This window comes from Mustela nigripes, chromosome 3 (assembly GCF_022355385.1).
Source record: "Mustela nigripes isolate SB6536 chromosome 3, MUSNIG.SB6536, whole genome shotgun sequence".
NCBI classification, from domain to species: Eukaryota; Metazoa; Chordata; class Mammalia; order Carnivora; family Mustelidae; genus Mustela; species Mustela nigripes.
The window spans coordinates 63,538,696-63,554,583 of NC_081559.1; the positions used below are offsets into that span (position 1 = coordinate 63,538,696).

The 15,888-nt window shown below is 42.3% G+C and overlaps 1 protein-coding gene across 1 annotated transcript in view; it reads left to right on the forward strand.

Annotated features, from left to right (window-relative positions):
- The window catches only part of B3GALT1 (beta-1,3-galactosyltransferase 1), a 525,240-nt gene that overhangs the window by 483,187 nt on the left and 26,165 nt on the right, over positions 1-15,888 (forward strand). Inside the window, exon 3 of the mRNA XM_059394113.1 lies at positions 1,962-2,087. The gene's annotated coding sequence lies outside the window, so the exon portion shown is untranslated. The remainder of the gene's footprint in view (positions 1-1,961; positions 2,088-15,888) is intronic.

Here is a 15,888-nt window from a genome sequence, read left to right on the forward strand (position 1 = left end):
CCACATTGTCGCAAATGGCAAGATTTCATTTCTTTTGATGACTGCATAGTATTCCATTGTGTATATCTACCACATCTTCTTGATCCATTCATCTGTTGATGGACATCTAGGTTCTTTCCATAGTTTGGAAGAGCCATAGCGTTTTAAAGGGTAAGTGTGAGGGTTACTAAAACTTGACCACATCCTCTCCTGCCTTACTCTCAGTCACGTGGCACTCTCCCATTCTAGAACAGTACATTTTCACGTAAGTCAGAAGAGTTTATCAAGCATTGCGGTGCTTCTGATTGCTTGTTTTTAGGACTCCCTTTCTTTGGTGTTTGACTTGATAAGTATTTGTTGTTTGACCAAAGTTGGCTTTTTCTCCCCTCAAAGATCTGAAGAACATCTTCAGTTGATCACTAACAAGACACTGGACAGGTGGGTTAAACAAATGGTTAAGCTAGGTAGACCTCGTTTCAAACACTGGCTCTGCTACCCACCAGGGTGAAATTAGACAAGACAGCATCTGTCAAGGTCATGGTTTTTCTCATTATTAATCTTAACACAATAATATAAAGCAAAAAGGATTGTGGTGATGCTCACAGATAATAAATATAGGCATTAGTATACATTAGGCATTCAATAAATGTTGGTGTATGTTACAAATACTAACATTTACTGAGCCCCTACCTGGTGCAAATACCTTTCTAGGCATTTTCTCTGTATTGATTCATTTACATCTCAGTACAACTCTATGATTCAGGTCGTGTTATCACAGTTTTATACATGAGACCTAGAGCGCTTAAGGCACAGTAAACAGCTGAGTCAGTATTTAGCCGACACACTTAGCCGACACACAACACTGCATCTCATATAAAGAGCAGCCTTTTAGTGGAAACCGGAGCCAGCAGGTAGTTTCAGGAGGACCCCCTCATGCCTCTGCCCATACCCGTAGCATTGCCATTCTTCACATCTGGCCACATGGCTTAAACACCACTCCAAACACAGACCTGCAGTCAGAGTGTTATTTCCTATGAGGGACCATCCTATTTTAAGTCACCCAGCTTTACCCAGCACTCATATAACTTAATTGGTGAGAACAGAAAATTATGCCTCTTGGTATGAAGTTTTATACAAATGCAACTTGAGACCCAAGGCTCGGATCAACTGAAGCCTGCTGCTAGTTGGCCTCCAGTCTGTCATGTCCACAGATCTGCTCAGATGCAGCCAGTCTCAGGGTAGCCCCAAGAAAGTGAGAAGTTGTGGGTAAAAGGGAAGGTACTCGTGCTCAGAAGCCCCAGCTCTGCCACTAACTAGCTGAGTCCTTGCCCCGCCAGCAGCCGTTTGCGTCAGCCCCTGGAACACCACCTCATTACTTGGAAATTGAAGATGTTGCATTAGATCTTAGGTACCAGACCGCCACCCATGAGCTAACCCTGACCTTCCAGGAGCCTTTGGCTTCAGCCTTGTTTGACTGGCACAAAGTTTTGCTTAATTTAATTCTACAGTACAAAACGAGAGATTTTGTACATGAAAATCCTCATTTCTGTCTTCTTTTTGAAAATCTCCAGTTGTAGCATCATCGGTTCTGTTTTTCTTTATGGCATCAGTGGAAACCCTCAGCTGGATGGGAGAGCTGGCTTCCCTCTAAGCTGAGACATGGAACTACCAGGTCGCCAGAGCCCTCCCCTCTTCCCCTGTGGTCTCATACCCAGCCTGCTCCTCATCCTCATCAATGCCCCTCGCCTGGTCTTGGAGGCACATGGGTTCGCAGTCCTGGTACCAGCTCCAACCTCCCTTTGTTCATGTGTTCATTATTTTTCTCAGTTGATCAACTTGCATTCAGTGCTTACTTAAATGCCATTTTGTGTCTTGTACTCAAAGCCTGAATTACAAGTCTTTTGTTTCTTAAGGGGCAGAATTCAGAGGCTGATTAACCTCCATTGCTTCTAAAGTTTTCTCCCTTCTGGCTATCTACACAGGATCCTGCGGTTTGCTAAACAGCAGCTTCTCCTGGCACAAGCCGCTGCAAATCAGACAAACTGAGACCATGCATTGCACCCGGCAGCTGCGGTAAGGAGTCGTCCACGGCAAGCTTGGCCCAACAGGTAAGAGAAGGCACTGCTCAGTTACGCAGTCCGTTACTGGGGAAAAATAATGGCAATGCTATAAAAGCAGAAATCAATATCTAAGGACTAATGAGGAGAGAAAATTTTAGTTTGTTTCTTTCATTACTATTTACATGCTATAACATGTAAGTAACCCTTGCCTTGAGCCATGAAACAACCCTAGTTCCTGAATGATCCAGGAGGAAAAAAATGCAAGCAAAAATAAGGATGGCCTTTTTAAAAATTCGTATTTACAACTGCCTACAAAACCTTTGACTGATTTTAGTGGTGGCCTCTTTTAAGATGAAACATCGGGGAACTAAATATATGCCTTAGGTGACCTGAGACAATGTCTATTTAAAAATCCATTTCTCCAAGGCTATAGCTAATTGATTCTTAAAACTTCTTTGCTGAAATAACCTTGTCCCACAGGCAATTGTGCTTCAATTATTTCTTATTTCGCTTGGAAATAATAGTCTTTTTATATAGAAAATAATGGAATAGTTATAAAAAGTGTCCAAAATAACAAGTAATCGTTAAAATATTTTTACTTAAAGGGATAAAAACTCAAGACAAATATTCAGAATATTCCTTCATACGCTAACTTTTAGCCCTAAATAGAGTGTTAATAAGTTTATAGAAATGATTGCAGCCTTCCTGGAGTGTGACTCAGGAAAGGAAACCCATGCTGGCTCCAGGGGACTTGAATCATACTTTTATCTCTTTTACCATCCTCTCTGTGACCTGGGCCAGTAACTACAGTTGCCTTGCCCATGAAATGAGCAGATATTTCAGGTTGCCTTCTAAACACCAGGCTCTGTTGGATGATGAGGTTCTGTGAGTCGGGGTAGGAGGGCAGCTTTGAGCTAATTCCCTACAAATTCATTTGCCTAAAACAACTTCAACAAAATGACAGTTCACCGAACTTCTTTCTTCTTTTCATTATTTGCGAGGTTCACAGCAATTCGCACTGGGTATGTTGGGTTTTACCACCTTTGGAGATTCCGATGAGGTTTTCATTGCTAGTTTTCCAGTTTGCTTCGTAACAGCATTTGAAGGAAGGCCCATTTTGTCTTTGCCTTTGCCCTGGCTGTTACGTAGGGAGGGGATCCTCTGATAAGGAGTCATTGAGAGGCATCAGCGCACAACCAAAAAGGACATCGACTAAGAGACAGGACCCTAACACCATAAGGGTTGTCCAAACTCAAGACAAATATATTCAGTATTTAAATATATTAGGCAAAGTGACCACTTGGGGAAACTGTTTCATGGAGTTTGCCTCTGATGGAGTCCTCCTTCCTCCTGGGGATATTAGAGTTCAGTGAAAGAAAATGATTAGAACGACAGCAGGAAATAAATAATACAATTACATATTGTGATAAGCACTATGGAAGATACAAGGGGTGCTTAGACAGCGAAGAGCTGGAACTGGCTTCATAAAGGTAGTCAGGGCAGGTGTGAGAGGCAAAAGAGCTATTCCCAGTCCCTCCCCTTTCCAGGCATGTGACGGGATTCTGCTGCCTTATTCACACTGAGATTCCATGAGGCCATGGGAGTTGGTCTGGCCAATCAATTGTGTGTAGAGATGATATGTGTCTCTTCCATGCTGGGGCATCTAATTGACATCACTCCAGCTCCCTGTCCCTGTGGCATTCTGACACAAGATATGGTTGCTTCCTTCACCTGGGACAGACAGGTGTGACCTCAAAGAACAAAGCCCCCTCAACCAACCCACACTGGATATACACAGCATATAGCATGAGCAAACAACAAATTTTTATTGTCTTCAGCCACTGAGATATGGAAGCTTTTTATTAATGCAGCTTAACAGAGACAATCCTGACTATTATAAGAGGCATTTCTGAAGAGGCCAGAAGACTTATTTACAACGGCTTTAAGAGACCTTGAGCTTGGCTGGTTCACAGAACTGAAAGAAGGTCAATATGGCTGGATTACAGTAAGTCAGGAAAAAGTAGCAAATAATCTTTAGCATTCCTCCTACTCTCTCAACTCTTTGCCTGTGCTGGCTCTGAGGCTGTTCTGATATTTATATTCCTGGCAATGCTTGGAGATAGATTAAGTAGCTGACTTTAAATGCTTTTGATTTGTTTACACAAATCAAACTCTCATATTTTATCTCTTGCCTCTGGATTATGATCATTTTTTATCAAGAACTTTTGCATGTGGGCTATTGATATGATAATGCAATCCTAATGCCTTCTCAGGAGCTGAGGGCCTCTATCCTTTCAGTCAATACGAAGATGCACTTGAGTATATAGGCCATTCACAGCAGAGCTGAGGCTCAGGTTGGGAAGCCCAAAGCATTTTGCGATTGAATAACATGTAATATGGTGCGATTTTTAAGCTCTCAGCTTTTCCTATCAATTTCTAATATTCTGGCAACTTAATCGAGGGAAAAGCCCTAACTTTTGTGGGACTCACCAGAGCTCCTTTAATGCGTATGTATGAGAGATTGTCTTTTGCACTGAAGATCTTGTTTGAAAACAAAACAAAAACCCCCTAGCAAAAAGCAAATTGCATGAGATGCAGTTTATCTTCTTTGGAAGAAAAGAAGAGCTGAGTCAGTCTTCCTGGGATTTGACAACTAAGGTATTTCTTTATCCTTGACACTGCTCAGATAGAGCCACAGATATTATAACTGCCTTTATTGAAGTTTGGTAGATTTAGAGGAAGTACCTCTAAATGACTGTAATATCAGTCATTCTTGTACAGTTCTTAAAGTCTTAAGGATTTTTTATTGAGGTGAATGAAATCCTGCTTAAGAAAAAGAAAAGTAGGAGAAAGGAAGGGAAATGGATCTAAAATAAAAACAGGGTCCTTAATATAGTCCAGGGTCGGTGTTTTCCTATGTGACATGGTCCTCATACAGGAGGAAGTAACCCAGAGAGGTTATGATCACCGAGCCAGTGAGTGGCAAAACAAGGAAGGGATGGAGATCTTCCCCATCTAACGACCCTTCTCTTTCCTCTCTACCACTTAGACTAGAGTGTGTGCTACTACTCTCCAAAGTAGTCTAGCCTTCATTTCTATGATCTCCAGAGCCGTCCTATAAAAGATAAATACTAGATCATCCTTCACTTATTGTATAGCAAGGTTCAGAAGAGCCTCTAAACAGAGCTGCTTGTAATAAGTTGTGCTCTGATAATTGTACATCTTCCCTTTGTTTAGCCTCATCCTGTATAATTAGCACAGTCTTGAAAATAGAAGTTTTCCATGACATTAGAGTTCTTACATAGCACACCCTCTAATTATTTTATATTTTCACATTAGGGATAAGATACTCATGGTGGAAGAGGGTAATTCTGTTTGTGATTTAATTACTTATAGAAGGAGTGGAGGAAAATCAGAAGAAAGAGGTTATTAAAATAATTTCTGAGATATATACACAAAGACCAAGACATAGGCATTTATTTTTCTCTTACCCACATTGTCTCCTGGCTTATGACATCATCAGTTATAATTGTTAAGATCTCTTTCTATCAACGACTTACTTTTCCTTCAAGACCAACTCAAAATCCTCTCCTCTACTGATATCTTTAAGATATTCACCATTAAAATTAAAATTAAAATTAAGCTCTATCTTCTCATCTGCCAGAGCACTTTGTACTAATCTTAAAGCATGTCTCTGCTTTGTATTACAGGGATGGGAGGTAGGGCAAAGACAACCGGTTGACTCACTCAAATGTGTTTTCTCTCTTTTCTTCCTGGACATGAAACAAGACAGCATTTCCTTTTCTTCCTTATAATTGGGTATGCCCACATGATGACTTTCTCACAACAGAATATGAGTGGAAGTGACGTGCTTCATCTGGGAGCTAGGATTTTTAGGACGTAGGTGTGCCTTCTCCATGCTCACTCTCCCCTGATGCTGTATGGGGCCCCCAGGGATGGAGGAAGCCGGGCTCCTAGATGACCAGGTAGAAGGCTGTCTGGCCAAGTGGGAACACCCTTAATAGATTGTTACACAAATAACTATCAACAAAGCTTGGAAATTTAGGGTTTATTCATTATAGCAGCTCTGTGGGCTTACCTAACACTGCGTACAGATGTTTGTAAGCATGAGTCTATGTGTGTGACTCCCTCTGTTTCATAAGCCCTAGAAGGACTGGCACCCCCCCCCCAAAAAAAAATCCTTCACTGTGTGCAAAATTAAACCAAATAGCTGCCTCATTTGGGAAAGGAGCAGTTGGTCAACAAAATGAAGAGTACAGGGTACTCTAAAACATCTAAATGGCACTGGGGATGCCATTTCCTCTTTTGTAAGCAACTGTCAAGAATTTTCTAAATAACTTCATAGTGACCAGAGTGGAGAATGAAAGGGATACCCCATTCTCATATTAAAATGTGTCCTAGTTCATTATTCATTCAAATATTCAACACTGTTTCAATCAACAAGTAGGTATTAAACATATTCTATAGGCCAGGCAGTCTTGTAACAGTGCTGATCAATAACAGACCGGGCCTCATCTCGCTCCAAGTCCACGGCTCAGTGGGACAGCCAAACACCTACTTCACACTACTGCATATGCACTCAGCTGCCCGCCCAGGTTCTCAGGTTCCTCATCTGTAAAAATAGAAGAAGAAGATTACATACTTCTCAGATTTTGTTGTATTTTTTAATTATATAATATTTAATGATTGTAAAAGAGCATCCTGCTGGACACCTGAGCTTGATAATCACTCAAGAAATCTTAGCTATTTTTATTTGTATTAGTTTAGGTAAATAATGGACCAAAAATATAGGACCAAAAAAAAATAATAATAATCTGTGTGAACTGAGGGAGGGTCTGTGGAACACAATTTCTCCTTTGCAGTGACTCTTGATACGAGAACTGAGGGGCTGAGAATAATGTTCCACATTTTTAAAAACAAAAACAGAGTGTGCAAAAGACCAGTGGTGTGAGGAAGCATTTTTAAAGATTTGGAAAAGAGTAAGAGTCGCTGGAGTATAGAGAACAAGGAGGAAACCCTGCAGAATGAGATCACGCAGAGCCTTGGGGACCAACTTGCAGTCATGCTAAGAACTGACCCTCTTCCTAAGTGCTATAGAAAGTCACTGAATGGTTTCGCACGGGTCGTAGCACAGAATGACATGATCAGCTTTGTCTTTTAGAGAGATCGTTGTGGCTGTGAAGAAAAAAGATCAGAGGGAAACAAAGAATGTGCATGTGGACCACTTGGAAAGACTGGAGGAGCCACTCGGAGAAAACCCACAGAGAGGTCAGGCAGCGGCCGTGGGGATGGAGAGAAGGAAACGTAGGAGAAGTTTCTGAAGTGAAACTGGCCAGACTAGGAGATGGATTAAGTGTGAGAGAAGGGAGAGAGCGCTGGTCAGGATGGCTCCTGCTCTTTCACAGGGTTTCACAATGTGGGCACATTGTCCGGAGACAGGGAACCCTGAAAAAGGATCGGGATTAAAGATCATGAACTTACCTTTGTGCGTGCTACATTCTCATGCTCCTCAGAAATCCAGGAACAGGGCGCCTGGGTGGCTCAGCTGGTCAAGCCTCTGCCTTCAGCTCAGGTTATGATCCCAGGGTCCTGAGATCGAGCCCCGTATCCGGCTCTCTCCTCAGCAGGGAGCCTGCTTCCTCCTCTCTCTCTGCCTCCCTGCCTACTTGTGATCTCTGTCTGTCAAATAAATAAATAAAATCTTTTAAAAAAAGAAGAAGAAGAAATCCAAGAACACATGCCAAGTACATGGTTGGATATCTGGGTCTGGAACTTCATAAAGACATCTGAGCTAGAGTATAATTTTAAGAGTTATTGACATATGGTTATCACTCAAGGCCATGGACAGGAAAATTTTGCTTAGAAAATAGGCAAGAGGTGCCTGAGTGTCCCCATGGTTAAGCATCTGACTCTTGATTTCTGATCAGGTCATGATCTCAGGGTCGTGAATTCGAACACCACATCGGGTTCTGCACTAGGTATGGAACCTGCTCTCTCTGCCCTCCCCCTGCCACTTTCTCTGGAAGGGAGGGAGGGAAGGAGGAAGAAAGGAAAGAAGGAAGGCAAAACTTAGACTGAGAGGAAAAGAGGGGTGTATATACAAAAGGAGTTTTATTTTAAGGAGTCTTAGTGGAATAGTAGTGAGCCCAAAATTTGAGCGGGAAGGCCAGCAGGATGGAATACTCAGGAAAGAATTACAGTTGGAGTTCAAAGGCGTTCTGCTGGGAAAGCAGAAATAGCAGGCATTGCTATTCATCTGAAAAGCAGTCGGCTGGAGAACTCCCCCTTGCTCAGGGAAGATCTACTTTTTGTTCTATTCAGGCTTTCATCTAGTTGGAGGAGTCCTACCCCGCCCTACCCCCACCACATTATGGATAGAGATCTGCTTTACTCAAGGTCCACTGGGTTAAATGTAAATCTCATCTCAAACACCCTCACAGAAACATCCAGCATAATGTTTGACCACATATCTGGACACCATGGCCCAGCCAAGTTGACCTGTAAAATTAACCATCGTAGAGACATAAAAAGAAAAAGGAAAACCAGAAAGAGGGCCTAGAAAGAGAGCCTATTTCCTAGGGCCTGTTCTAGGTGCTGGGAATACAGCTTCTACTGTGGCGTACAGTGCGAACCCGGGGGGTCAGCCTGGATTTGAGTGCTAACTTTGTTGTTTACTTGCCTTGTGACCTTAGAAAGCTATAGGGACCAGGACAGCCTAGACTGGACCTGGCTGAGACAGAATGAGCAGGATGGAGCCAAGCAGATCCAGCTGTGTGCTGTGGAGGGCTGAGGCGAGCTCTCTGCAAATGACACTCACCCCTGCCCTCTCTCTGGCCACAGACATGGCAGTTAACCTTCATTGCATGGCTGCTGCCTGAGTTTGCTTTTCCGACGCTGTGTTTGTTCCTGGCCTTGGATGTGCTCTAACCAAAGACCTTCCCAAGCTGGGCCTCGGCCACTAAACAGACTAGAATGTAAACCAGAACGGTATACAATTCCCAGGTTGAAAAGAGAAAAGAGGGGTCCGCAGGGCCAGGAGTTGGGGTTCAGGTTGGCCACACCCCAGTGCTCTATCCTGGGCTTTTGTGGCAGGTTTTCTAAGTAAAGTTTACTGAGCCCTGAAGAGACAGCACAGAGAGATCTTTAAGCAAAGTAAAGACGTCTCCAGGCAGCAAACGTGTGGCAACCCAGAGCAGTGCTCCCTCCTCTTTCCTCCTAGGCTGGCTTGTTCTTAGCTCTGTAACAGCAAATACGATTAAGTAAGGATGTATTTTCCAGTTGCCTCAGCAAATATTTATTCAGCTGTGTGCAAGGCACCATGCTTTCTCACCAGGCTGTGACATGTCTAACGCATCTCGGGCTCCCTGACACCGAGGCCAGAGTGGGAAAGTAGCAAATGCTCTGTAGATGTTGGTCAAATGAATTAGCATAAATCATTTAGGAATAAGGCATTTGGAAAATGCCTGATAATATATGATCAACAAATTCTTTTCGCTAATAAAATCTACTTGATATCCCACAAATGGTTTCTCATACCTTTCCTAAAAACACAAAATATAACTTATACTCTAGTGAAATAAGTCTAGCATATGATAAAGTGCCTTATACATTACCTAATACAACCCTGTGGAATAATGGCTTACGGGCATTTGAAATGGCCAGAGTTATAACAGGCAGAGATCATATAGTTGATAATAAACCCACTTTGGTGGGTTCTGGTATTTTTGTTCTGATATTCTGCGGCGTAGTGGCTCCTAATATTTTTCCTGTCACAGTTCTCATAAGAGAGAAATTCCTCATGGGTCACACTCCAGGTGGGTTATAAGCTACACCCCTTTCTGCCTCCCAGGAAAGTTAATCAGAGGGCAAGAGAGTAAAATCAGTGTCTTTACAAGGATGGACTTAAATCTGTCTAATTTTTAAAACTGAAACCCTATTTTAATGGGTTAAATTATGGACAGCCTTTACTGAGTGTTGACTGTGTGCCAAGCACTGGGTCATGAGCTTTGCACATCTGATCCCATTTGCGCTAAGAACACCGTGAGCAGTTGGTTCCGTAGCACCTTCATTTTACAGGTGAGGAAACAATGAGCTATTAGAGATTACAGAACGTCTCAAGACTAGTACATGTCCAGGAGTGGAATCTAGGTCTTTACATTTACACTCTCTGGTCTCCAAAATCATATGCAAACTTCAGCACTTGGCGACTATTATTATACATCTTCTGTGACATCCCTCACAACTGACTGCCTCAATCTAGCTATTATAAAGTACAGAACCTTTTACGAAGGGTACAGTGCCACGTTTTGCCCCTGGTTTGAAACCAAGTCATTTATTTGAGCCATTTTAGGTCTTTAAAAAACAATAATGTAATAACCATCTTTTCTTGAGTGTCTATTATATTTCACTCATATGTCTGACACTTTGCAGAAATTATTTCCCATATTGATTAATTACAATATTTCTAATGTATTAATTTATATTATATTAATACTAGATTTCTAATGTAACCGATACACAAAGTATTACATATGAAGTTGGAGCGAAACAGAAGAGCCAAGTCTTGCCCCACTTAGTTTCATTTTCAGGCTACAGGGCACTCTGACCTCCCTTTCTCCATCCCCATTCTCCGCAAGACTCATTTGCTGCCTTTCCTCCTCCTCTGTTCCCTTCTCCACTGGCCTCACAGCCACCACTCCCCCCGCTGAGACTCGGCCTTTGGCTTACTAATGGGCCCTGCAGAATGGGTCTAGGAGGACCATCCTCAGACCTGAGGGAGGAAGGTGAGAGGAGAGGACAGGAAACAGTAGAAAGAGAAAGCCCTAGGAGGGTAAGTATTTGAAAGGCGGGTTCAGATCCCAAGCAGGAGAAAGGTGAAGGTGAGGACGTGAGAGGTGAGCCAGGAGAGAACACAGTGGGGCAGCCAGCTCCTTCCGGAGAGAAAATGAGAAAGGCAGCAGAAAGGCCTAAAGGCTAGCTACTGCAGAGTCTTTGAGGAGGAGAGGAAAGGAGAGAGAAATCTCTAGAGAGCGCTGACGATTTTTTATGAGGAGGGAGAAGCACGAAGAAAGAAAAAGCAGATTTTTCCAGCCAAGCTTTCTATTTGTGTGGGAGTCCTGTTGACAGACAACCAGATCATTTCTCTCTGTTGTTCTCACCAACCACCCTCTGGAAGTCCTGCCCCAGGGAAATGCCCTCAGGACTAAGCCAAAGGAAATTCTCTGGAGCCCTTGCCACTTGAGCAGCCTCTTGAATGACAAGCCTCACAAAGGCTGGGCATTTTTTACAGAGCAAGGAGCAGGGGTCAGTACTAGGCAGGCTGTGGGCCAAACGGACCCCTGTCCAGTTTTAGATGAGGCCAAACACGAAGCTGGAAATGGGGTAGCATAGGGATCAGGTTATGTTAAAAATAAATAAATAAACATGTTGGTAGAAAGGAAAATAAAAAATATATGCACTTAACTCCTTGCTATCAAGATTTCAATTGAGGCGTTTGTACATTCTTTGATTTCAAACTTGCCCGTACTTTTAAACCATCCATGTCAATATGGGCACATTGTTCTACACATTTGGAGAGGATGCTGCCAATGGTGATTACCCTGGGTGGGTCTGGATTTAGTTGAAAAGGCCGGTGCATGTCTGGCAGTCTCCTTGGTTGCACAAAAAGTTGATTTCGAGCTGTACCTCTTTGGAAATCTAGACCACCAAAACCGAGAGTTTGAAGGAAAAGTAAACAAGTGCTTCTTAACCTGTATTTTCACAAACAAGCAATTCAGTTACTTTGATTTTAAATTAACGAGTCAAGACGTCAGTCAATTTGATTAAAAACACATGCAGCATCTAATTGATTTGTTGACTGCACTGACTCTTGGCTTGAAAAGGCAGCACGGTGTAATGAAAAGGGAAGGGACTTGGGAGCCCGGCAGCCCCAGCGCCCTTTTGAACTCCATCACACACACCCCCACAAGATTCTGGGGAACCTCTGAGCTTCAGAACACTCATACCTATGTCCTGAATGCCAGTGATAATCAAATGAGAGAACAGGGGTAGAAAGAAGTTTGCACACTAGAAAGTTATGTACAAAATTCAGTTATTAATATCCATAACTGTCCCACAACCCCAAAGCCAAGTATCCATCAGTCCTTTGAAAGACTGACACTATATTTGATACACTTGCTCATGGGAACCCTCCCACGTGTGACAACTTCTGTCCCTCTCCTGTCTGAGTCATATGCCCTACTAGGGTTCAGTAGTGCCCTCTCTTACCAATTTAATTCAGCACCACTAACAATAATAAGCCCAACTACTGCTGCAGTTAATAGAAATTCTCCTTTAAGTGAAGTGCATCTGCTGTGACATCTGCTTAAAACCCAGGGAGAGGAGTCAGTGTTCACAAGCAAATTGAGTAATTACTATGTAATTACACTATAAATTGTGGAGTCATTGATTTGCTCTCAAAATTCATATCTTTTGGATATACTCAATATGAAAACCACCTGGGTTCTTCCAAAATATGCAGCTCTGTTCTTAAAACGGTCAGTGTAGGGATGTAAGCAAAACAGCTGTGGCCAAAAATTTGAAGTATTATCTCTAGAAGAGAGAAAGTGTTGCACGGAAAGGAATTAAAGTGTGGAAGGAGATGGTAACAGAGTGGAAAAGAAAGGGGCGAGATATTTTGAAGGCAAATTACCTAAGTGCTTTCTCAGTCATTTCTTAAGGGCTGTGAAATTGCTAAGCCTCGCTGGCAGGAGAAAACACAGGCAGAAGAGGCCAGAGATGCAGGATTTCACCGGTTCTGAGAAGAGCCCATCACTCTTTGGACACTGTTTGGATGTTGGGAAATTGGTACCGTATGTAGAGAGTAGAGGAATTAACGACACAAGAGATAGGATCTAATAGTCCTTTATAACCACCCAGATCTGCAGCAGGAAAAACTGAGATCTAATACTTTACAAACTGGTTACAAAACATAGCTCCGTGGTACTTCCTCTAAATCCATTTTTTAAAAAGCCAAAGAACAGATATTAACCACATATATTGAGTACGTAATGCATACAAGGCTATATTCTTGTAGCAACACAGAATATAAGTAAATAAGGCAGTGCCACAGTATAGTGGAGGGAAGGCTGAGTTTGACCATGGCTGACGGGAGTTTGAATCCTGGCACTCCCGAATAGCTCTTGGATTGAGCCATATGCAGCTACATATTTGAACTACTTTGAAGCTACCTAGTGGCAATTTCATATGGTTCAACCAAAAAGAATGGCAAAAAGTCTCTTAAATACCCTGGGTCTTAGCTTTTTAATTGCTAAAAAGGATGATTATTTGAGAATCAGAGAAAATGTGTTATATTTATAACAAATATTCATATAAATGTTTGGAAAAAGTTTATAGTGGGACATCTGGGTGGCTCAGTTGGTTAGGCGTCCAACTCTTGCTTACCGCTCAGGTCATGAGCTCAGGATCCTGGGAATGGGCCCCAACTTCAGGCTCCGCACTCAGCGCGGGGCTGCTTCAACATCTTTCCCTCTGCCCCTCCCCCCACCCAGGTGTGCTCTCTCTCTCTCTGCAAAGGCAAATTACCTTTGCAGGCGTGCTCTCTCTCTGCAAAATAAATAAATAAATCTTTTTTTAAAGAAGAAAACTTTATAATAGAGCGGATGTTCTACCCTCCTGCCCACCCTCCAAGAATGTACTAAGCAAAGGCATTTCTATAGAATGGGAATAGCAACAAAGTGAAGACAAAAGTCAAAGTTGTGGGAGTCTCCCTTCTGATCTCTGGGTTTTCAAAATAAAAATTACACTAATTATTTAATGTTAGGAACTTTATTAAATTGAGAGGATCCATTTGTTAGAACAAAGGCATTTGATGATTTTCATAAACATGCAGTTATACGTCCAATCTCTAAAACCAAAAGTCTATGCCAAAGAGCCATCCTCAACCAACAACCTATTAAAATCAGGTTATTTTGCAATTACATTAACAACCAGTGGTTCCATTTTAATAGCACACTACTTTCCAAACTATATGTTCCTCCACAGTCTTCAAAGGGTAAGTCCTATGGAGGGATGGGATGCAGCTTTACAAAAAGGAAGTTTAAAAAAAAAAAAAATGCAGCCCAAAGCAACCAGTCACATTTACATCAGTTTCTTTCCTTGGCAGGGGGTGGGGGGAGCAGCTGCATTTAGCAGCATCAGAGGCAGCGGCAGGGGAAGAGCCAGTGCCATCAGTCAATTTGCTAAGTGGAGACAAGAAGCAAGTTCAGTGGAGCAGAAAGGTCCCTGCCTCTGTGGAGTTGATGGAGAGAAGGAATGTGATTGGTTTCTTAAGGGGCAGGAAGAGGGGCGATGTGTAATTTCGCCTCCCCGCGCTAACATGCCTGTCTATCAGAGAGGAATCAACACCTTAGATTACACATTATGCAAATGACAGTAGCAGCTTGGCACCTGCTGCAGTCTCCCACCAGAGTTTAGATTCACTCCCATTGTTGGCCGTGAAAACTGAAAATAAGCATGCCCCCCTTCCCCTCCTTAGCTTCCTTGTCCTTGAAATAGAGCTTCCTCTAAGCCCCACAGCTCAAAGGCTAAGCTACACGGCAGATGGCCATGTCTCCTTGCAGAGGTTGTGAGCTCAGAACTCCCAGACTAGGAAATTAATTTAACAAAAACAAAAATAGAGGCACCAATGACTCTTGCAGATCAGACAGCACGGATCTCAGGGAAATTCAGTTCTTTAAACAAAATTCGGAAAGATCCTCACGATGTTTCCGCACCAATGAGTCAGGTGAAAACCATTCCCAAAGGTAGCTATTTCCTGATTTGCTCATTGGAAAGTGACACTGGAACAACGGAATGACTATGAGGGGTATAATTTTTTGGTGCCACCACTGAAGTGGACAGGTCTTAATCTGGGGAAGGGAAAGCTGAAAGTTCTGATCTGTCTTCACATAAGTACTATAAAAGAGAATTGACTGAACCATCTCCCACCAAGTCCTAGGGTAAAACTGGAAGATACGTGCTGAAATTACAGGAATAACGAGTCTATACATGAAAAATGACATCTTTACATGAACTTGATCAGATCCTAGCACAAATTCCCAGGGAAATTCTAAAAAGTCTCTTCCTATATCTCCTAAGAAATGTGTATATCTAAAATGCTGTCATTTATCCCTGGAGTAGATGATTATCTTAAATCATCTCTTAAGACTACATCCAACATCAAAATTTAAGCTGTGGGGATGAAATCAGAGTTTTTAACAAGAGCAAGTGCAATGTTGGACTTCTGTATCAGTGAAGGGTTGAATTCTGCTGTAGATTATTACCTAAAAAGAGAACTTGACTGGACAAAATCTGGTGTGTTGATCTGCATTTCAAAAGCACTCTTCTAACACAGGTCAGAATTCAAGAGTAAAAAAGAATCAGGTCAGAGCATTCTGGGGGGTCAGAGGATCTTTAAATCCACTGAGACTAAAAGGAGCCTCCATTTTGTATCTTTGCAGGAAGGCTCAGTGCATGGACCTGTCTTTTGTGTAAACATTCGTGCCCCCGCTAGAAAACTAAACTTGAAGTAAAAAAAAATAGGGGGCTCACAAGCAAAGTCTAGATTTTTCTTTATAAAAAAAAGTCATCCCTGTCAGAATAATGGTCTTCCCAGTGTCTACCTCTCATGGGAAGATGGAGAAAGACCAGCTTACCTTGTCTGTCCTTGAAAGGCACACTGTGGTTTCTTTTCCAGAAGATAACAAGTCTCTTAATAGAATCAGAGACCCGAGTTCTAGCTTTAGATTCTACTGGTTCTTTTTCTTTGGTTACAAATGGTTAATCGCTC